This window comes from Corapipo altera, unplaced genomic scaffold (assembly GCF_003945725.1).
Source record: "Corapipo altera isolate COAL_440 unplaced genomic scaffold, ASM394572v1 48b, whole genome shotgun sequence".
In the NCBI taxonomy this organism is placed as follows: Eukaryota; Metazoa; Chordata; class Aves; order Passeriformes; family Pipridae; genus Corapipo; species Corapipo altera.
Window position 1 is genome coordinate 11,756,182 of NW_020884884.1, and position 24,072 is coordinate 11,780,253.

General features: G+C 39.4%; 1 protein-coding gene across 4 annotated transcripts in view; it reads left to right on the forward strand.

Moving 5' to 3' along the window:
• LRFN2 (leucine rich repeat and fibronectin type III domain containing 2) overlaps positions 1–24,072 on the forward strand; it is a 156,593-nt gene that overhangs the window by 69,552 nt on the left and 62,969 nt on the right. For 3 of the 4 annotated variants that reach the window (XM_027641693.1, XM_027641692.1, XM_027641695.1), the window contains one exon: positions 9,489–9,717. The exons of the other annotated variant lie outside the window; for it this stretch is intronic. The gene's annotated coding sequence lies outside the window, so the exon portion shown is untranslated. The remainder of the gene's footprint in view (positions 1–9,488; positions 9,718–24,072) is intronic. 4 annotated transcript variants of the gene reach the window in all.

The window sequence follows — 24,072 nt, forward strand, 5'->3', positions numbered from 1 at the left end:
AGTCTCAGTTCTGACTCTGCTCCCATTTGCTCAGTTTGCTGTGGTGTTCAATGAAGGGCAGCTTATTCTTTTCTGCCTTTGAAACAGTGACTGCAGAAACTTGCTCACCAGTGCCATGACAATGATTGTCCTAAAATTTAGTTAAAGGGCCTGAGCAAGCCTCACATGTTGTTGGCAGGAAACCAACCAGAATGGCCTTGTGTAGTCTCATAGGTTAAAAAGTTCTTTATTATGCTCAAGTTAGCAGTAGGGATATGCTCAGTGGGTTTTCTGGGTCTAAAATCTTGGTTACAAACCAATTGAATGGTCCACGGCACATGGATTGATGATATTTTCTTAGTCCAAGTCACCAAACAAGTCACAGAAAAATAACTCATTTTGATTTCACGCAGAGAAGAGTCAGAACCAAGAACAGAGACAAACAAAACTCTTCTAGTCCAAAACCTGGTTAGGAGAAGAACCAGACAATAGGAACGCTTCTGTACACTTTACCTGAACTGTGCAAATTGACCAATGCTCTGTCAAAAAGCCAAGGTGACATTTGCCTTTGGCATGAATGATATCTTCATTTCAAGGTTTATCTTGCAATAATATGTAAATATGAAAAATGCTGTAGCAAGGACTGTTAAGCCCCCCAGATACTTCCAAGTTAGAAATGAATTTTCAGGGGCCTTTTGGGAACTGTTTGTCTCCCCATCTGAATGAGTTTGTTGTTCTCCCTCCTTCACATTAAGGAAAGATGAAATGACATGTTCACTGATGAAAGAAAGTGCATCTCGTAGTAGTACTATTTTAAAAGTAACCTTTATTTTCAGTTTGGTTGCAATCCCTAATTTAAAATACTATATCTTAAGCAAATTTGGTTAAGCAATGCTGCGATTATTATAGTTTAGGATTTTAAAAAGTGCAAGAAAAGGTTCCTGGGCATCCAGATCTCATTGTTCATCCTGTCACATTGCTAGAAAGATCCCTGGAGAGGATTTGGCTTGTGCACTCTCCCAGACAATCACTCAGGTGTGCAGGGGTCACAGGATTCTCTCAGTATGTAGCTGAGATGAATCTACTCTGTTGAAAGGATGAGGGAGCTCAGTAGTACAGATGTACACCAGTCTGTAGCTGTTCTCCTCAGTGCTAAAGAGGGTACTGGCATAATTAATTTATGAGCATGAGAAGCAAAATCCCTATATCTACACACATAGCTTCCCCCCCTCCTTTTTTTTTTTTCCTTTTCTCCAGGGTAGATAAGATTATTGCTGCATACAGGCTTCATCTGCTCTTACAAGATTTTAAATTCAGAATAACAAGACCAAAATCAGTGCAAGTAATCCTGATGGCCCAGTGGCAAAAGAGATCAGAGACACAGGAGGAATTTTCTTTCATTTTTCTTAAACTAGAGTCTAAATCCATAATTATTGAGGATTACTTTACCTCTGAAACATCTAAACACCTGACCAATTCCCTCAAATCAGTTTCTGCACAGTGATTTTCTATCCAGACCTTTAGATTCAGTAACAGTTTATCAAGTAAAAGAACACTGCAGGCAATACTTCTGTGGTTAGTATTTGGAGTGCACTTGATTGCATTAATACTTGTACATGGTGTGTTACATAAGCAGAAAATGATTAAGACACATTTGTTGAACTGTAAAACTGTTGTTCTTACCAATAATAACAGCCACCATTATGCATGCAAAATGCAATCAGCCGCTGTGCTTCAGAGTGTCAGCTGATTGCTTCTTCTGCTGAAGGTATGGAGGGGAGGGTCAGAAAGCAGTTCTTTGCCCTTAAGTATTACCCTAATTTAAGGATTGAAGAAAGGTGTATGCAATGATCAGCTGGTCTTACAGACAGTGTCAAACACTGCTCAGATCCAGGTTAGGTTTGCCTTGGTGTTTTGTCTGGGTCATTAGAACCTATAAGGACTCTCTTTTCTCTTTTTGCTTACTGTGCCATGAAGGATCTTCCAGAAAACTGGAATTGCCTCTGAAAGGCCAGTCTGATGTTATCGCATTCACCATTATCCTCTGTGCTCGACCCACGAGCCAATTGCTCACCCATGACATGGTGTGTTTATCCAGCTGTGCACTGGACATTCTGCCCAGAAGGATCCTGTGAGAGACAGTATCAAAAGCTTTACTGAAATCCAAAAAGATTACAACAACTGGCTTCACTTGATCAGCTAGGTGGGTTACCTTGTCATGAAAGGAAATCAGTTTTGATAAGCAGGACTTTCCTCTCAGGAAGCCGTGCTGACTGTGACCAGTGACTGCATTGTCTTTCAAGTGTTTTTCAATACTTCCTAGAATAATCTTCTCCATAACTTTTCCAGGCACTGAAGCGAGACTGACAGACCTGTAGTTTCTGGGGTCCTCCTTCTTGCTCTTCCTGAAAACTGGAGCAATGTTTACCAGCTTCCAGTCAGTTGGGATCTCTCTGGATTCCCACAACCATTAGAAAATCATCAAGAGAGATTTTGTGATGACATCAGCTAGCTCTTTGAGAATTCTTGGATGAATCCCATCAGGTCTCATATCCTAAGTGTGTAGAGCCCTTTCCAAATCTTCGTTCGCGAAGCATAGCCATGATGATGATGATGACTCTTCCTATAAGAGTAACCCTTATAATAATATCAGGCAGGTCCACATGCCCATCCTACTACCCACCTGCTTCTCCAGGACTTGTCCAAGCCAACCACCAAGGCAGGACAGTCAGCATTTTTATTTCTCTGTGGACCATGAAGATAGCCACAGTCCTACTTTCACACACACTAGCACCAAGCAAGCTTCTGCAGCCTAACTCCAACTCTGTACCAGAAAAAGAGGGAGCAGATTAAGGCCAAGCAACTGTCTGTGAGTGATTAGAAGCAAATGGGATTTGGCAAACACCGAGTTGGCAGGAGGCATTAGAGAGCAGCGCTTCATCAGTGGGTTCCCCATGGTGCTTTGAAGGGTCATTGTGTGTACTGGCGGGATTCTCGTGTTTTGTTGCTTCCTCCGTCCCAGAGGCATTTTGTGGAGGAAGATTATTCTCTGCCACATAATCACTTCACCCCTCCCTCTCCCCACAGCACACCCTTCCTTCACAGGTTTGTTTATCATGCCAAGCCTTGATAGAGGGTTTTGCTGTGCTGTTTCTCCTCTGCCCTCCTTTCTCTCCTTACACAAATTTTTGTTGCAGAAGCAGAGGCTCAAGAGATTTTTGATCAGTGAAATACTCAGGGCTTCATGAATTGCTTCTGCATTTAATAGGATGCTAGGAAGGAACTGAGTGAATGCTAATGGAGTGTTGGAGGAGGAGGTGCTGCTTCAGGTTTATCCTCACAGACATCTTAGGCACTGACAGGAAAAGTCTATAATTCATTATTGTGATAGAGGCACCTTCCTTTACTGAAAAAAAAAACAGGTAGATGCTCAGGAAACCATAGAGTCTGAGGTGGTTCAGCATTTTCTGGACATTTTCTTCACACTGTAACTGATCTAAGCAAATTCCTCTTGCTGCCTAGGCAAGGGTGTTTGTCATATTGGGGCTGTATGGTGGATCTGGAGACTATCAGATCAGACATAAAACCAGGGATTTGAACTCCCCCTAAATTGCTCTATTCCGTGCATCTTAGGAGTTAGAAATGTCTAAAGGTATAAACTCAGTCAGAAAAAATATATTAGCATGGGAGCTTGGGTGAAATTTGAGTAATTTGTTTCTGAGTTTTGTTGAATTATTGATGGTTGTGATTGTTTTTAACATTAGCAGAGATAAACTTTTCAGTGGAGAGTGAGATAAGGGTCAATGAGAGGAATTACATGTATGGGAGGAAAAAATAAAAACAACAAACCACATTCAGGCTGTGGAACGGGTATTCATCAGGCTAGAGTAGAAGAGAAGAATGGGACAGCATTAAATAAAGTTTGATTTCAAAAGGCTGAAATAGCTTCAAGAAGGCAACAGGATTTTGCTGCAATGGGGAATGTAGTTCCTCCAGACAGAAATACAGGCCACCATAGAGCCATGTGTATTTCAGTCTGCAAGCGTATCACACAGGTGTGGTATGGTCCCCATAGCAATCAACTGAAAGGTTTCCATAGCTGTGATGGAGCTCCCCAGATTCCTCCTCGATCCCCTGAAGCCTGGCTTTGCTGACTGACGCTGTCCTGCATCAGGATGTTGGAGGTGGAGTTGTGTATACCTGACCTGACTGCTACATACGTTTGTATTACTGTTCCTCTATGATGAAAGTGAATAAGTTATCCATGGATGTGGGTGTGAATATGCACTTAACTCTGCTTACAAAATTCCAGGGTTTGTCAATCAATGTTTGAGGAGTTTATCTTATTCATACATTAAACTGTCTGGTGAATTATCTGAGTCCAGTTTTGCATGCTTCAGCTGCAGATGGCAAACACATTGAGCAAATTCCTAATGAACTGATTACTCAGCTTAGCATTTAAACTGCCACATTTAACATTCTTCAACCCTCATAAACATATTGAACTACTAAAAGGATTATGGCTGCCAGGTTTGCTGTGTCATTCCTATAAATTAACCTAGGAATTTAATCAAAGATATGACCAGAAACAAGAATAACAGGAGAATGTGCTGACATGATAAGTATTTAAGTCAGAGAAAAAAAAAGTTGTACTGAGAGTTAATTTTCAAGAAGATTTGCTGTAAGCAAATGTAAAGGACACAAGTGTAATATTTTGCAAAAACACATGTGCAAAGTTACACCCTGTGTCAGGCCATTTTTAGCAATCATTTTCACATTTTCAAATTTCCAAAGTCATCATTGAGGGGGAAACTGGTGGGGTATTTGAAATCAACAGTAACAGTTTCACGGACTTGTGTATTTCAAACCTTACTATTGATGTTTACATCTATAGAAAAAAAAGGATTGATCAATTTCCATCAATTGAAATCTCCTCCACAAAACCAAAATTTATCTACAGTTATAGAGGTAACACTTTCCACGGGCGACTGTGTTTTCAAAGGAATTGAGGGCACACAGTTGTCCCTTTTAGATAATGAGATTTTTCCCATATTGAGGCAGGACATTCCTGATTTTAATCATTCCAGGACTTGATATGACTCAGGTCTGTACAGAAAATCGGCTCAAACTCTTTGCCGGGAGCAAAACACAAAGTGATTAATCTGCATTGTGTGCATACATAGCTGCATAGGTGGGGCACATTTCTACTTCACAGAGTGCTGGCTCATAAGGACCATTGAATAGCCACTAGAAGATGCAGAAGATCTGAAAAGAAAAATAAGCCAAGGCCATTTAGAAGATTGATTGGTTTGCTGATTTATGAAAATAGCTGCATCTCATCAAATTTACAGATGTTTCATGGTGTCTAGGGAGGGGGGAAACATTATCTTTTGTAAGGAGGACACAGGTATTAGTGGAGACATATTATTCCAAACTATCTGAAAGAAGGAATGACCGTATGAAAATGTCCTTATTTGTCAATTGCTAAGGGAGATACACTGCAGCAATTGCATGTCATGCTCACTCAATAAAAAGACTTCAACTGTGATCATGACTGCTAACACAACTCAAAGACAGCTGTGAAAAGATTTCTGTAGACCCTAGTGAACTTCAGCAAAGACTGATGTTTCTGCTCTATGACCTCTGGATACCAGAAGGAAATTTTTCTTTCTGCCAAGTGACTTTCACTCTGTAGTTGAGGGAAGGAATATTTTTCTCTTGTATTTCTTTTTTTTTGGTTCATGGCTGTTAAAGAGGGTCTCCTCACACTCTGGACGTCAGGGCTGTGATCAAAGCTGAAAAGGTATTGTAAATATATTTCCTGATCTCTAAAATGTCAGGACTACATCTCCACAAACTATTCATATAACCCAGTAAAGGTGTATTTAGGCATACTTTTCTCTCTCTTCTGGAGCTCTGTTGTCTTCCACCTTGGGTGATACATCACTGGATTTTACCAAAGAGAAGAATAGGGGTTGAATAGTATAGAAAAGGACCTAACTGTACCCTTCAATTCCCCACTAGGTGCCATAACTATCTGCCTCAAATCCAATTCATGCTATCATCCTCCATTACTCTCCTTTTGCCCTTTAAGACATGAGTTATGGCAATGAAAATTAATTGTTATAGGCATCTCTTAATTTTTGGAACATTTTGCTTTCAGTTTATCCCCTTACAGTTTATATAAATTTGTTGTTTGAGGGCACAGATTCATTGGTTTTAGTTATAGATAGAAGATGTCAGCACTTCTAGAAACAGAATCACCAAATGCCAGGTTGAATGATCAGAAAATGTTAAAACCACCGTGAGCACTCACAAAAAGCTTTGTCAGGAAAGTTGCTGAACAGCACCTAAGAACTCATTGGCACAGGCATAACTTGAACATGGGCATCCAGAACATTATTTACCTCTTCAAAACTAGCAAGCACACAGAGTCTTTCTGATGCTTGTGCTCTTTCACAGAAGGTTACTGGGAAAGATATGTAACTCACAGTGCTGTTGTCCACCAAATTAGAAGCTCTTCTGTAAGAAGACATCATCATGGCAAATCCCATTTATATCCCATGATAAAGTGGTTTTCCTCTTAGCAACTGGTATAATGAAGAGATTTTTTTTTTCACATATTGTTTCTTCTTCATTGCCTTTGCCATCCCACCTCCCTTTCTAATGTTCTTGTCTCCATATTACATGTATATTTTTGTGAGCAAAAGGCAGGATGCTCTTTGGACATTAAAACTCTAAAAAGCATTCACAAGACCTAGTGAACTGAATCTTAGCCCAGGCACAACATTTCTTTGTGAAAGGTTTTATTTGTGAAAAAGTTAATATGAATTAAATACTAATTTCTCTGTTTGTGTCCCTTAGAACTTATTTGAATCCTAATGAAAATTAAAGAGTTAACAGATGCTTCACTGGTATTTATTGTACCTTTTCCTTTCAATCCATAATGCATAAATTGTCGATAATAAACGGAAATGAATCAAAGTTATAAATATGGGTCAGCAAAAGAAGTTGTTTTGCTTGATAAAATGGGCCCTGTGCCTGCCAGACATTGATCATGAACTCCCCGCTTTGTGTGGCATTCTTGTCAGAAGACAACTATAATCAGGGAACTGCATGAAGTTTATCAGGTGGTTGCACGAACTGGCTAAATGACTAGTTATAGATGATACTGGTTCTGCTCCTGAGCCATTTCCTCTGGAAAGCTCCTTCCTGCAAAGTATGATTATTTCATATTTCTACAGTGTTATACACACCATTAATCTTCCTTTTCATCCTAGTTATTCCTGTCACCTCTTTTCATAGCCAGAAGGGACTTAGAACTGCCAAACAAGAAAACTCCTGTCCCGTAATCTGCTGACAATACAACATATCTGCTTCCAGCAGGGAAGCTTCAGAGGCTGTGATCCCTTATGGACATCAACTGAGGAAGAACATTAAGAGTAAAAAATTCCCTCCTAACTCATCAGATAGGAAGGTGTAGAAGAAACAAAAAATCATACAGCTATGAGTAGCCACTGTCTGTAGTGGAAGTAGTTCCTTGCGTATTGAGTTGCTGGGTACATTTTTAACCTTGCCTCATGGATTCAGAGATTTATTTGAAGTTTCCAAGGGATGTCAAGAATTGGTCTAAAAGTTGTGAGAGCCTGGGGTGGGTGGCAGAAGGTGGAAACTTTCACCCAGCCTCTAACTACACTTTTAATTTCTCCAAATACTCCCAACAGAGAGAGAAGATTCATTAATATGGCATGACTGAAAAGCAATAATCTGGGAGGCAAAAATAGTAGTATCATGCTGTATGGTGTAAAATGTTGGCTAAAATTAGGTAGCGTAGAGACCAATGTAAACTGTTCTAAGACTGGCCAGGAAATACAGCTGTTGAAGGAAGCAGAAAATGAGATGCATCTTGTTTGATACAATTCAGAAAAGTGTACAGGGGTCAAAAGTCACAGCCAGTCCCACCAAAAGGAAGCTGTCAATGTGATCTGGAGCAGAAAGTGGCATTTCAGTGTATTTAAACTGAAAGGGATTTTCTCTACTCTCAGCATAAATTATTTCACTGTCCAATGTCCTGCATATGTGTGTGTTGATCCAGCTTCTGGAATGTGTATTGTCTTCCAGGGGTTTATGTGCGTCTGTGGTTACTGAGAGTAGCTGCTGCTGACTAATTTAGGCAGTTTGATTAGATGCAATGCACTCCAAGAGGTTCCCAAGGTTTCAGTAGAGAAGACATAGGAGCAAAATCAACATCTTAGTAGCTGTTACATTGATCCATGTTTTCTTGAAGAAACAATGCAATTTAACCTTGCTGGCTGTTTGCTTATCACAAAAAACTACAACATGACAGCAACAATATTTCTGTGATTAATTTTAGATAACATATCTGTAATTATATTTTAAGTGTTTTTCTTCTCTTCCTTTATTTTTTTTTTCGCTTTTCTATGTGTGTACCATCTCCCTCCCATCTGAGAGCACAGCTGATGACAGCTCAGTGATACCTTACCAATGTACTAGGAAGCGTCACAGTTGTCAAGGCAAAATGTATTTTTCCATGTGCTTGGTCTAAAAACACTCTGTACTGTATAAATTTCCTATGCTTAATACACCTGCCTCTTGTCAAAAGCTAGCAAAAGGTAGAAATATGCTTGCTCTCTACAAAAGGGAATGTTTTGCTTGAATGAATGCTAATCAAATGATTAAATTCAGGCCAAGTTTCTCTTCAATGCTTCAGTAGAGTGCTATGGCCCAGTTACAGGGGATTACTAATCAACAGGTTTTGGATGAAAATCAAGCAACTGAAGACCTCTTTTGACTAATGATCATTGGGCATTATATTGCTAATTATGACCAATGGGATTGTATACTTAGAAATCCCTTCCATACTAAAGCATGCCACATATATTGTTTTGGTAATTTAATGCAGACAGGCAAACTAAGACCTGGAAAACTTCCATGTGCTCCTGAAAAACAAGTTTTGCTTTTAATCTAGACAAGAACTTAGTTAGGCAGTGATACATATACTGACACACCAAAGGATTTAGGATGGTCTTGTTGCTCCGTACAGAGAAATGCCCTACAAAGATGGTGAGACTAACTCTGGCCTGGGAACAATGCCACTGGGCTATCACAGTGTTTTATTTGGCCAAATAATCTTATAAACCCAGGTGCACTAGCCTATGTAAAACACTATGTTACCCTTGTCCTTGAGCCTGAGCTTGGCTGTTTCTGAATGACATTGCAGCATCACATCCATAAACATAGCTGAAGGGCTTAAAAGACCCTGTAGGGCCAACAGACACTCTTTTTGAAAGCCACTTATTGAAATCACGTTCACCATCTTAACCTAAAAAAAAAATTCAAAGGTCTAAAAATACTTGATTAAAAAGGCAAATGGACCATGTATGCTTTATAAGCACCATGTCAGCCAATCCAAGTAGTAAAATTCCCAAAAAAGTCATATGGGACAAGGCCTGTGATATTTTACTGAATCTCAGTCCCCCCTTTCACAGGACTGTCTGTGGACCTCTCCCAGCACTAACAGCGGTCAACATGGACTTGGTGTGACCTTGTTGACAGAAGACTAGAAAATGAGAAAAATCTCAGTTTCTTTCCTGGAAATGGAAAGAGTGATTGAGAAATTATTCGTGTTTCTTCCTATACATGTATTATGAGGCATCAACTGCCACTCAGGTATTCGTGTTCAGAATAAACTAATAGAGCTCCTTCTTCAGCTTTCAGGTAAGGTGTGGCACTCCTTGCCATTGGGCTATTAAAAACAAACCACATCTTTTGTCTCAGAAAGTTCATAATTTACAAAGTCTTGGCTCTTCTGAGAATATTCTAGAGAAATATTGATAAATGCTTGCTCTGTTCCTCCCTAAACATTTTGGCCACTATGAGATACTTAAAATGGATGAGGTGGTTCTTTCATCTGAACCTTTCATCTAAAGCAGGGTACAAGGTCTAGCTCTCATATGTCCATTAGCTCCTGTGATATTCCGTTTGCCATTTGGCATAGCACTGTTCAGATAAAAGGCTGCCCAAAACAGTCAGTTTTTAAAATGATCTCCTGTCATTATTGTTTTCTGCTATAGGTGATGTAAACTATGCTGTTGGTGTTATGAAAAAGTTTTTTATTTATGTTGTTATCTCTAGGGTAAAATAGTAGTTTAGAGTGTTAGACTAGGAAATTGTAAAGCTAGGTATTACTTTCAGATATGTTACTGGTTTCTTACACAGCTCCAAGAAAAATACTTCTCTGTTCTTTTTCATCTGTAAAATGTTGTTGATGGCAGAGCTCTGTGAAACTATTTGGCCATATTAAAATGTTTGATAGCTTAGAGCTTGTTATTATCACCGTACAGAATTCAGGCCCAGTAAAATCAAAGCATCATGTCAAAGCATCATGCCTGCTGTCCTCACTTATATAACTTCATAAACTCTGGAGCATTTTCATATGATGGAATCAAGTGAGGAAAGATGAAGCTTCTGTATCTCTTTGGCATTCTGGATCAAAACACCAACTGGTACAGCTGGAAATCACAGCAAGGCTTGTTGATTTTGTTCCTGTTGTATATTATCATAATTCAATTATTGTCACCCAGGGTCTGTAAGCCAATTAAGTCAACCACAAAATCACAGAATTGTTGGGGTTGGAAGGGACCTCTGGAGATCATCTAGTCCAACCCCTCTGCCAAGGCAGGATCACCTGGAGCAGGTTACACAGGAATGCATCCAGGTAGGTTTTGAATGTCCAGAGAAGGAAACTCCATGACCTACCTGGGCAACCTGTTCCAGTGCTCTGCCACCCACAATGCAAAGAAATTCTTCTTCGCATTGAGATGGAACTTCTTATGTTTTAGTTTATGTCCGTTGGTCCTTGTCATGTCACTGGACAGCACTGAAAAGAGTCTGGCACCATCCTCTTGGCACCCACCTTTGAGATATTTATATGCATTAATGAGATCCTCTCTGTGTTCTCTTCTCTAGACTAAACAGGCCCAGCTCCTGCAATCTCTCCTCATAAGAGAGATGCTTCAGACTGCTCATCATCTTTGTGGTCTTCTCCAGTAGCTCCTTGTCTTTCTTGTACTGAGGAGCCAAGAACCGAATACAGTAATCCATATGTGGCCTCACTAGGGCTGAGTAGAGGTGCAAGATCACCTTTTTCAGCCCCTTGGCCACACTCTTCCTGATGCACCTCAGGATACCACTGGCCTTCCTGGTTGCAAGGGCACGCTGCCAGATCATAGTCAACTTGTCATCCGCCAAGACAGGTCCTTTTCAGCATAATTGCTCTCTAGTAAACCTAAACTGGTACATGGGGTTATTCTTCCCCAAGTGCATGACCCTGCACTTGCCCTTGTTGAACCTCATCAGATTTCTCTCTGACAAACTCTCCAACCTATCAAGGTCCCACTGCATGGCAGCACAGCTTTCAGGTGTATCAGCCACTCTCCCCCAGTTTATATCATCAGCAAACTTGCTGAGGATACACTCTACCCCTTCATCCAGGTCATTGATAAACAAGTTGAATAAGACTGGACCCAGTATTGATCCCTGGGGAGCACCACTGACAACAGACCTCCAACTGGATTCTACTCCATTAATCACAACCGTCTGAGCTCTGCCATTCATCCAGTTCTTGATCCACCTCATTGTCCATTCATCTAACCCACATTTCCTGAGCTTACCTGTGAGGACCTTATGGGAGACAGTCTCAAATGCTTTGCCGAAGTTGAGGTAGAAAACATCCACTGTGTGTAATGAGCCTTTTTGTCCCTCCAACAAATATTAGGGTGGTTGAAGTTCCCGAGGAGAAAAAGGGCTTATGACCACAAGGCTATTTCCAGCTGCCCATAGAAAGCCTCATCAACTTCCTCCTCCTCATCAGGTGGCCTTTAATAAACACCCACAAGTTTCACCCATACTAGCCAATAAGTTCTCAACTTTTTTATCTGTCTCACATAAAGAGCAACTCCACCACCTTACCTCCCTTACCTATCCTTTCTAAAAAGTACACAGCCATCCATAACAACATTCCAACCATGTGAGCTTTCACACTTCTAATTATTCTTGTTTATTCCCCATGCTGTGTGGCATTTATACAGGTACTTCAGAGTGGTAATTTAGCACCCCGGTTTCCTAGAAGGGGCATAAGAGGATTCACCATAACCATAAACAGCCTTGATGTTCGTAGCCCTATGATTCTCATCTTGAGAGGCAGCTAAGGAATGTCTGTTGGTGCACTTGTGGGTCTGGCTTACTTCCCAGGAGGAAACAAGGGCAAGAGTATTGCCACTTTGGACCCCACCTCTGAGTCCAAATCAAAACAACCAGCCAAAAAGGGAAATCTGATCTTCACCTCTGTATATGCCTGGTAGCCTGACTTCCTCTGCCCATACAGGCAACACTGCAGCTGCAAGTCCCCAAGGCTTTCCTTCCTCACCGCAACTCACTGCAAGGAGTTGTCTCTTGTGTTTTCTGAAACTTCCAGGCATCTCTGCTCCATTCTTTCCATAGAAATAGTTTCTATTTGTAGTGTCATTAAGCTGTTGGGCCAATGAGGCTATTTAATGAGCAGATAATCTTGTTCCTTCATAAGGAAAAATTGCTCAGCATTACAGTTTATCCACAAAGCAAACAGACTGTCAAATAAAATAGCATATTATGCCCTAAATAATTAAATAACTACAGAGATATTTGTCATTCTGCTATTCAGTAGACTGGTGTCAGCTGAGAAAGCAGATATCTTATTGCAAATGATGTTGGCTTCTCTTTCAAAGTGCAGTTATAGAAGGAAAGCAATTGTCAAAATGACAGAGTGGGGTTCCATATTTTTTCTCTCTGTGACTTCCTGAGTAAATTTGTTTCATTTATACAGTTACACAGTGATTTTCTAACTACCAGCACTGCTACCTCAGACTTAGAAAATTGCACCAGGATTCCTCTGTTTCTCTTGTGCCACTACCAGAGAAGGTAGCTCAATCAACATTTAGCTGACAAGTTTGTTGATGAACAAAGTAGAACAGGATTTTGCTCTCCTCTCATAACAATAATGGCTCATATAGCTGAACATAGTTGCTTTTTTTTTTTTTGGTCATCTCTGTGCCAGCAGTAGTGGAAGATAGGAGTGGTAGAAGGAATATGGTGCTTCTTCCATAATAATGCACAGTATTGCTTCAATGAATAAAAAGCAAGTTTTCAGCTGAAATGGCAGAGATATTTATTTGGCTCATTGCACAGTAAATAGATAAACTGGACAACTGTGCATGTTTGGAATTTAATGCAAGAAGATGCTGTTCCAAATACACTGTTGAGTATTTAAATATTAAAAATGCTTAAAAAGTATCTGTGTTACTCATGCAGATTTCAAAAGATCCCAAAGCTATATGTGTGTATGTTTATATTCTTCTCTGCTCCTGGCAGATTTTCCTTCTCAACCTTTCATATCTTTCGTTTAAAGTAAAGGTTTCAATTCAATCCCTGTTTAGATTTGTTGCCTCGAAAGTCAACATAACCAGAAACACCTGCTGTGTCCCATTAGAAAGAGGGACTGTGAGGCTGTGATATACCCAGCATGTGTTTTTTCATTTGTGTCAAGTTGTGAGCTATATGACCCTAAAACTGCACACCACACTCCCCAATAGTAGACACTCCAGCTAAAGTAATATTTAGAGGTGTACAAAATCCTAAGTACCGACTTTCTATCACTCCCAGAACTGTGGACATAACTAAATCAACTTATGGCTTCACAGGCATAAGAGATACAAAAAAAATGTAGTAATAAAGATTTTATTACTCTAAAGTATTTCTAAAATAACCTTTTCCCCTCTCTCTTAAAAGGGAAGTAAATGGAATACATGATAGTGTGGCAAGAGTGTTTTATAGGCATGCTTGAGTAAGGTAGCCATTTGAAAGTCATGCCAATAAAAGGTCAGCCCCTGCTGCCATTATTCATTTGTACAGGCTTAACAACTTTGATACAATGATATACTTGAGCAATTTGAGCAGGATTCAGTACAAAATATTAATTTCAGGATGGTTTATTGGAAATTAGAAATTTTTATCTATGATATAAATAATATTTTGGGCTATAAAAAATGAATTGACATTTTAACATCTTATTCTCATTGCTAAAATAATGGCCACCTTTCAGGCTACTTTTTTACTTTTGCCCTTCTGTCTGCTGTGTCTGAAACTGGACCACTCTGCTTTACTTTGAATATTCAATCAATATCACTTTCCTGTTTTCAGTTCAATTATGGGTGCTTCAAAGTCAGAGTAGTTACTTTCATCAGCTTCTTTTCATGGCTTTGTTTGCTCTTCATCTTGAAATTGAAACATTTTCCAATAAACTTCAGCCATAGGACATCTGTTTCAAACAAACCTTTGCCTCAGGGCCTTATCTGTCCTTCGTAAAAAGCACATTGTTGGTCTCTGGTTCATCTCTCTGCTGCAATCACCAGCACTGTGAGTATTAGGGGAGAGCACATTGTACATCTTCAACTCTGAGGCTGCTGGAAGTGGTTTGGTCCCCACAGTGGCTAAACCATCTCTGGAAACCCAGAAACACCAACATGAGACGATCCCAGCCACATGTGTTCTCATCATCAGCTTGTCTTGGAGCATTTGCTGCTTAGTTCCTAATCCTGGGGACTCAGAGACCACAGAGCTGACACAGGTTTTTCCAAAGAACATCTCTGCTGTGCACGGAGCTCCCTGATAATAACGGCACAGCTGCACTACCATGGTGGAAAAGGGCTTTCAGGCAGCTGAGGAACAGGCCCATTGGGCTGCTTCTCTGTGCTTCATTCACCCAGTGAGAAACTGGTTTGTGACTAGGTCTCAGAACTGCTATGGTGACAGAAATTCTGATAGTAATAATAGTTGATGCTTAGAAATTCCTGTATCCAAGCACTTCCAACAAATTTAAGGCTGACATTCCTCAATCAGTGTGCATGAATGATTAAATGAAGAATTCCATCATTGGTTTTCCTGTCTCATTCTTCTTAATCCATCGAACTCCTGCTATGACACCATTTCCCGTTATCAGACACTTGTCAGTCATAAGCAATCAGGCAGGTACTTCACAATTAGCAGGGAGAAAATACACAATTTCTTTGTGTACCAGATGTTCAAAGCAGGAGCAGAATAAGCCAGAAAAATACCCTTGTAGTGCTGCAAGTCAATGTCCTGTAGCATGGCTTGTTTTCTTGGCTATGCTTTCTAATTTTTAGTAATAACTCAAGAAGAGTGAGGGCTAGCTACTGCTGTATTTGGCTGTCTTTATACAGAACTTAGATTATTCTGTCTCTTCAGTTTACTTATAAGGGTTTGGTGCTGAGGTGGTTCAAAAGAGGCTTGTTATAAAAACAAGAAAATAATATCAGAGAGATTTTTCATTCACAAGGAAAAAAAATCACTAGTGTAAGGAAGAAAACAGTCCTAGAAGCATCAGCATGGGCAATTAACCCTTTCCAAACCAATTGTTGGACAGAGTATTTGCTGTACTTTATCAAGCTGACACTCAGGGCTTTCTTTTGAGTAATTTTGCGTCTGCAGAGGTGGGTAACTGAGATTAGAATAAATGTCTGGTCTGTGTGATTAAATCTGTATTACTTATCAGCAGTACCGAGAGCTCTCAATTGCCTCTGAAGGTCTGTTGGCTGTGCTCTGGTTTACATGCAGAGAGCGAGCCAATGCTTCAGAGTTTTCAGTCTACTTACCCAGATCAAAAGAGGGATGGGAGGAGAAAGAATGGTCCAGAGCAACCAATGAACACACTGGGCAGATGAATAGCAAAGAGGAGAGGGCCAGATCTCATGACAGTTATGCAGACCTCACATTAGAGCGTGACACATTTTGTCATTCGTTGGTATCAACCACTGTGTCATATTTTCCTCAATGAAATTCCAAAGCATTAAGAACTTGGGAGTGTGTGTCAATTTACCCAGACGAAGTAACTGGGAGAACTGCTATGGAAGAGCAGCATATTAGCTGCTCCTCATAGGTCTTCCTAGGATAAAATACAGCCCATTTTCAGACATCTGGAACTGCTGCATTTAAGTTAAAAAACCTGAAATCTTACTGAATGATGATATCAATGCCTGTTTTGGAGAGTCCCCATTGCCCTAAAAAAATTATTATTTTTTTTAATTTTGGGAATTTGGAAAGGGTGAATGGGATTAAAATATTCACAGTTAGTTGCAGAAACTGTATGTCCTGGACAGTAGTAACTAACATCTTGTGATTTGTGTGTTAAATTAGATATTATTGTGTTGTTGTTTTCCTTGAGGTTGAGATGCATTATTTTTGTCCCCCCAGATATGAAATGCTTTGCCTTGATATTCAACTTTTTTTATTTTTCCCTGACCTCTTTTGTAAACTTTTTTTTTTTTTAAATAATCTAGCATACTTAAAGAGAAAAGAGAAGAAAAGTTTGCCATGCATGTGTTGACAGGTCGTTGCTCGTTTAAATGATTGCAATCAATAGTGCAAAACTGTTTCTCAGAGCCTGGGTGAGGAAGCATCATTGTTTGAGAGGAAACCTGAAGTGAAACAGTTCATGTGCAAGGGAGTGTGCACTGTAGTGTATCCCAAAACATACAACAAACTTTACACATATTAGGAAATGCTACAGTCAGATTAAACAAGGATAGGGAACTCTTTGTGTTCTTTTCCCTTTGCACAATGTTGCAAAAGTTTTAGCATCTTCGCATCCTGAACATGGAAGAACAATGACAGAGATTGTTGCTAAGTGGCATGGGTGAGATGTTCTTTAGTATCCTCTAGAGCCAAAGCTGAACTTTAGAGGGGACCAGTGGGCTCCAAGGAATTCTTTTCTGAGAAATTAGTTTAATATGTCAGCTATCAACTCCTAAGGTGAGTGTACAGTGTCATGTAGTTACCTCACACAATTACTGAGGAAAAAAGAAGGGCAGAGAACATGGTAGATGGGTCTATTGCATCTCTGCCCCCTATTTATATAATCAATGCCCAGGGATGTTCTGGATCTCTCTGGAATATCCAGCCTATAGCACTCTGCTGTACTGCACATCTGCCAGCAGCTAAGTAAAACCAGCCTGAGCCCTGTTTACTGAAGCACCCTCACAGGGGCTACTGGTATAAAGATAAACTCAGTTTTGATTAGTAGCCTGGGGAGTTGAGCAGTGCTGTGGGAATACCATATACAAAGCACAAGACAGCAGGCAGAGGTCAGTGGAAGAGGAAAATTAGGAAATATTAACAGCTTTAGAAAAGGCTCCCACCTGAATTCCCAGTCTTTATGGAATGGGATCTTTCTAATCCAAATTCATTGGAGCATAACACTATTCATAGTAGTGAAAAATTATGCTACCAAGGACTATTGAACATTTCTTTACTAATAATAGATATTTTCACATAAGGTAATAAAACATAATCATTGAACTCAGCTTAAAAATTGTTACACTGACAATGAAGGTGGTCATATTCACTCATTTTGAGATAGAGTATTTCTACTTTTGTGTGTGTATTGTTTTGGTAAATGCTGCTGGTTAGATGGTACAGCTAGAGACCTGGCTGTAAGTATTTTGGAAAAGCATAAGTTTTCATCTTTTTGTGGGAGGAATATGCAGTAAACAAGATTCAGTACAACAGGAGACATTTGAGAGAAATATTATATATGGCTGACAAGTATTTGCTCATGACTAGTAGTGCAGAGGGGTATTGATATCAGGTGTGAGCCAGTGTAGCTGTTTTTATGTTTTTATTGGCTGTGGTAGAATGAAGAAGCTTCCTTCCCCCACCCCAGAGCACCTCTTAGTTGTAACACTCAAATTAAATTTAAAAACTATTTTTGCCATTTGGCACAAAATATGTTTATTACCTCCCTGTTTCTCAATTATCTCCCATCATCTCTGCACACTGCAATAGGGTGTATCTGAAACCAGTGTACCAGACTATGCTCTTGGGCATTTTGAAATCCCATGAAAATACTTTTCACAGGAGATGTTGAGATTATTAAAGAGCTTAGCTGTAAAAACCCAATGTAAATGATTCATATAGTTGATGGTAAAAGCTGAGAGAAAAATACTTGTTTGTGTAAAGCCAGAAACCTTCCACTGAGGGAAAGCTACTATGACTTCAGCATTTTTCCTCTGTGTCCCTTGGCACATCCTACCAGGGATTGACATTTTTCTTGACAGGTTTCAATGCTTTTAGCAAGCACCAATGAGATAAAAATTATTTTGTCACTTAAGGTGGGTATGACAGAAAATCACTGTTCTTTTATTTTTAGGGTAAACCAGTGCAGGAGGAATTAAATTATTTCCCTAAGGTCAAGGGGTAAGTCAGGAGAGAACGAAAGAATCCCAATTAGAATTTAATTCTGAAAGAGCTCCTAGTGTTTTGAATGTGTTTTCTGAATACCCAAATGCAAATGGTACAGGAGATCAGGAGATCTATGGAGTGGGTTTCTCTTTTTCTCTCCTCACATGTGATTGGTGACTTCTGGAACCTCAGAAATATGACTGCCAACCTTTTCCCAGTGTTTCCACCAGAGTTTTCAGCTGTGATGAACCAGCTGAATGTTCTGTTGATGAGACATTTTATCAAAACACATCTCAAAGGCTTTGGGCGAATCTGTTTGCAATGTGCTGTAGTCATGAGGCTCAGTCCCCACGCTCAGAGTGAATGAAAGTGCTCTCTGGAAGAGTTTGAAAAAGCATCTCCTCCACCTCCTATTAGAAACATGCTAACAAGGATTGACAATATCCATATAGATCAAATTCAGAGTCAGTTACTGCAAGTGGGTGGTTCCTGTGGGCTGTCTTGAAGAACAGTAAGAAGCTTTTTTCCAGATGGCATGCTGAGCAAACTGCCGCTCACAGCTTTATGGCTGGTGAGTTTGGAATTTTACGTTGTATTGAAGTTATGACTCTGGATAGGAAACAGAAAGCAGCATGAATGGGCAGACAAGTGATGCTGGTGTGCCTTCAGGGAGGAGTAACAGCACTGCAGGTCAGATTTCACCGTTTATGGTATGACATTAAAGAAAGATAATTGAGTTATGAAGCTAGAAATCATCAGCTCTTTTGCTTCTTGAAGAGAATTTTGGTGCCGCTGAAAGTAACAGATTGACAGCCCTTGAGTCTGGAGTCTTTTTGTTTATCAAAGGGCAGGTACTGCATGAACTTGCTTTCCATGAAAACTTCTAGGGAGATGAGATTGCTTACTTACAGTCTTTTTCAGTTTCTTTATTTAATATTGAGTCTGCCTTCAGGGTAGTCAATTTTAGTGGTTGAACCCAGGCCTGCTTCAAAACCCAAGGCATGGATGAACAACTCTTGGTTGGTATAAAAGAGATTTATCTAGAGCTCTATGAATGATGATGAAAATCGTTCAACTTATGTCCTGTAAACTGCCAAACATCCGTGTGACAGTACCACCACCCACTTATGATTGCTGTCTCCTGAAGGACCCATCCCTGCTACCAGGTCTACCAGAATGGTTCCTTCTTTTGATTATAAATGATCACATCACATGTCTGCTAATCTTACTCCAATGATTGCAACTTGTAAGATGTCTATACACCACTGAGCAACAGGAATAGACTCTACTAAACGAGTAATGCTAACATAATGCTCATTCCTGAAAGTCTTGACCTTTCTGGAAATGCAGATAATAGCTGCCGGCTTCTAAGTGCCTTAAGCATGTTCTTTGCCTTCAGCTATTTCCCCAGATATATTTGAGACACCCAGGGTATAGAAGAGTAGCCATCAAGCCCAGAAATGTTGTCTTTCTCAAGAGAAATAAGAAAGTAATGAAAGACATAGGTACATATGACTTTCGTTGACACTGATTTTCAAATTTTGTTTAACCCAGTGGTTCTCAGAGAAAGGTGAGAGATGTATTCAAAATAACTCACATTCTGCCTTTCCAGACTAAATAATTATTTGCTATATACTTTTCTTAACCTAGACCTTTTGCATTTGTTGGCTGCTTTTGACTTGAAAAAAGTCAAAAGCACTTCCAAAGTCGAATGAAGGTAGCATCTCAGAGAAAAAACACTCAGTCTGGCCAACTTTATTGTTCCTAGAGATCAACATGCCACACATTGCTATAAGCTGATTGCTGCAGTTTCACCCATGCTGCAAGACAAGCACCACAAAGCCTCAAGCATACTGATTTTTACTCTAACATGGGCTGAGTTATGTGTTGAAGATGCCTGTTTGCTCTCTGCCTATAAAGATGCTTGACATTCTAGGCTTAGCTTGGGTAACTACAGACATTACTTTCAGGCAAGTAAAATTAGATGGCATTCTGGAGCTCTCAGCATGGGAAAGACATGGTCCTGTAGGAACAGGTCCAAAGGAGGACCACAAAAATAGTAAGAAGGATGGAGCAACTCTCTTATGAAGACAGACTGAGAGAGTTGAACCTGTTCAGCTTGGAGAAACGAAGGATTCAGGGAGATCTTAGAGCACCTTCCAGTACCTAAAAAGAGATACAAGAGAACTGGAGAGGGACTTATACTTTAAGAGGGCTTATGAGAAAGATTGGGACAAACTTTTTAATGTGGCCTGTTGTGATAGCACAAGCATTAATGGTTTTAAACTAAAAGAGGGTAGATTTAGTCTAGATATAAGGAAGAATTTTTTTGCAATGAGTATGGTAAAACACTGAAACAGTTTACCCAGAGAGATGGTAGATGCCACTTCCCTGGAAACATTCAAAGTCAGGTTGAATGGAGCTCTGAGCAACCTGATCTAGCTGAAGATATCATTGGTTATTGTAGGGGAATTGGACTAGGTGGCCTTTAAAAGTTCATTTCAACCTAAACCATTCAAGATTCTGTGACATCAATTCTATCACCAGTGCACAATATAATCATTAACATTTGTAATAATAACATATAGAGGCAATATTCACCTTCCTTGGCTGAAGTTGAGGTAGGTTGTACAAAAGATTTGCTTCCTCTAAGCTATTCTTGCTCAAATGACAGAAGGAGACTTCTGTTTCATGGAGGGTAAATCTCACATCATAGTCAGGGAACAGAAAAAGTGTACTTAAAAACTAAACTGAATGAGTTGATTGATAGAGATCACTTAACTTTCTGTAATATGTTCCTTTCTAAGCTGCCATAAAAAAAAGTTTTATTCTTTGGTTAGCTTACTGGATTTTTTTACTTTAAAAAAACTCTAAACTTTATACAAAGGGCACACTTCAAAGCTTGTATTAAAATTTAAAGGGTTGTTCTGATGCATTAAAACCATGCAGATAATGTTCCTTTCTTTTTGACTGGCCCTTCCTGTTTGAGTTAGGGGTTTTAGACCTACTATACCCTACTGAAAGTGAATGTTTAGGTATTCAGAGAAATTAAACTTTAAAGGAGTCCCTAGAATTTCAAATGGTATTTCCTAACATAAAAAGTCATGGAAACCATTGGGTCAGAATATAAACTAAAAATCCAAGGAAGGCCGAGCATAAACTGAAAGAGCAAAACTAAAGAATCAAAGTTTACACACTTCTGAAAAAGCCTTCTAGTGTCAAATGTCAAAGCTCATCTGGTTTTCCCATCAGCTTAGTCCTAATAATAGAAATAACTTTGAAAAAAAATCATAGCAGAACTCTTACTACACAGATTTTTAGGGATTTAAGAAAGGTTTAATACTTAATAATCTTGGTTATGTGTGAGTATGAACTAAACACATGCTCTGTGGGATCCCTTATGTTCTAAATCTATTTCAGCAGCTGGGCACTGGAACCACAGAAGCAAAAGCTGAAAAATTTGATACCAGTAAATCATCTTCTCCACATGTTATTATAGAAGGACCTTTTCCAAATAGTCAGTGAAAACCTATTTTTCCTTTGTATGTATAACAGATTTCTTGCCTTTTCCTGAGAATATTGCCAGAATTCATAGTTTCATTTTAGAGTTTGAATGAAATTTCTTACTTGACTTATTTCCCTACCTGCTTTATTGGATTTCTAATTGCAAGTTCTCTTACCCTTACTCTTCGAGTCCATGTAGACAGCTGTCGTGCTCCTTTTTGCATTGATGGATTTAGAGCAGACATTAAGTCTTTTAGGTTGTTTTGCTTTACTTGGTAGGATCACTTGTAAGGGGCTTATGGGCTAACTCTTGGAAATAAAAATTGGAACAGGTTATCCATCCCTCCAAACATTCAAGGTCAGGTTGAATGGGACTCTGAGAAACCTGGTCTAGTGGAAGATGTTCTTGCTTATTGCAGGGACCTTTTAGGTCCCTTCCAAACCAAACCATTCTATGATTCTATTATTTTAAGTCTTATCTTGGTTTAGAGACAATACTGTGAGATATGGGTCTGTGGGGAGGGTAGCATGAATTTCCTTCACTTCCTAATACCTATAACACTTTTCCTCAGCCTCCAAATGATATTTAATTTTGATGCTGCACAATGAAAAGTATGTGGAGGGAACGCTGGGTTGGAAGTCCCAACCCAAACACAATGTACAGAGATCTATTTAAATGCAAAGGCATCAAATACTGGAGGAAACTGTGGGTTGCAGCAGTAACACTGTTTTGTCTGGAGTGGCAGGAGGGGAGGATGAAAGAGAAGGAGCCAGCATTACAGTACCAGTGATACTACACATTATGCATACTATGTTTGTACAAAGATAGAGGACACCTCAGTCTCAAGTAGTGAAACTTTAGGCAGTGACATATTGGCTGAGACAACTAGAAAAATCTGTAACACAACAGGCTTTTTTTAACTGATTTTTTATTGGTTATTTTGGTTTTCTGATAGGCAACTGTCACATCACACACATATGCATCAAATTCATTGGCAAAATTTTACCCTGTAAACATTGCAGAACTTGCTTTTTTCCTTTACACTTAAAAAAAGAAACAAAGAAACTCAAACAAACAAAAGCCACACACAAAAAAAAGAAAAAAAATAAAAACACAACAACCCCCCTCAACATTTGGACTCAGCTTAGTTTCAGATAAAAGTAACATATCAATTTACACCTTGATGAATAGCCCTCTTTTTCCACCTGATTGCCGCAAGTGCAGCTCCAATGTGATGGCAGGAAACTAAGTGAAGAAGAGTGGAAAAGTGAACATATATATTTTCCTCTTTGCTTTTTCCTTAAGTACTTAAAAGCAGAATTTCATGCCAAGTTCTAAAATAAAGGTCTAGTAGAAAGAGCACCGGCTGTCAAGCACTCTGAAATAAACCCACCTGTTCAGTCATCACTTCAAGAAAGTGTTGACAGCACTACAACAAATTTAAATGGCAAATGATGGTCCTGTTCACCTGACGGAATTAATTTTTAGGACTGTCCCTAAGGAGGTCCTAGAGATCTTAAACTTGCTGAGGAGCAACATATTGATCTCTATCTAAGTGGTCTTCATGCTCAAATTGAGCTTTGGGTGGCAATGCTTGTACGGGAGACAATCTGTCATTTGTTATCAAGCAGAGCTACAGATCTGAATGTAAAGTAAAGAATGGGGAGGTTGTCTGTTTTTGAGGGCTTTTCAGCAAACTTAAAGCACTGAATCTGGTTCCCTCTGAAGTTCTGCATGGGTCTTCAGCTTTTGCTTAACGTGATGGTGGAAATCAACCTTGTATGTGTCATTATTTGAGTGTGCTGTATATAACTGTGTTTCTACGATACTGTTGGAAGAGAAGTACAGTCATCTTGTGACATGTAGTGTGAGGAGGGAAGAAATGAAAAATCTCCAGTCTTTGTTGAGTGTTGTCATTACAGCCCTCCTGGCCTATTTTGTCATGTGAGTAACTATTATGAATATAGTTAATTCTTTGTATGTCTAGATTTCGATCAAATGAGTCACAGAATTTACCTGCAGTCTCTGCTTTCATATGTACAAACTTACAACTGTACAGTGTGAACAGAAGTGGAGAACAGGTAAAATGACCAGGTACTATATTTAGTCAACAATTCACAAAGTTTTTATGAAGTACTCTTCAGATTGTCAAGGTTTCACTAGCAAAATATTCACTACAGAAAACTTGTATACTTCTTGCCAGGAATGTCCCTGCAACTAAATCCCTTCATAGACATATTACTGGCTACAGATCAGTGGAAGAGGTAATTTGAGAC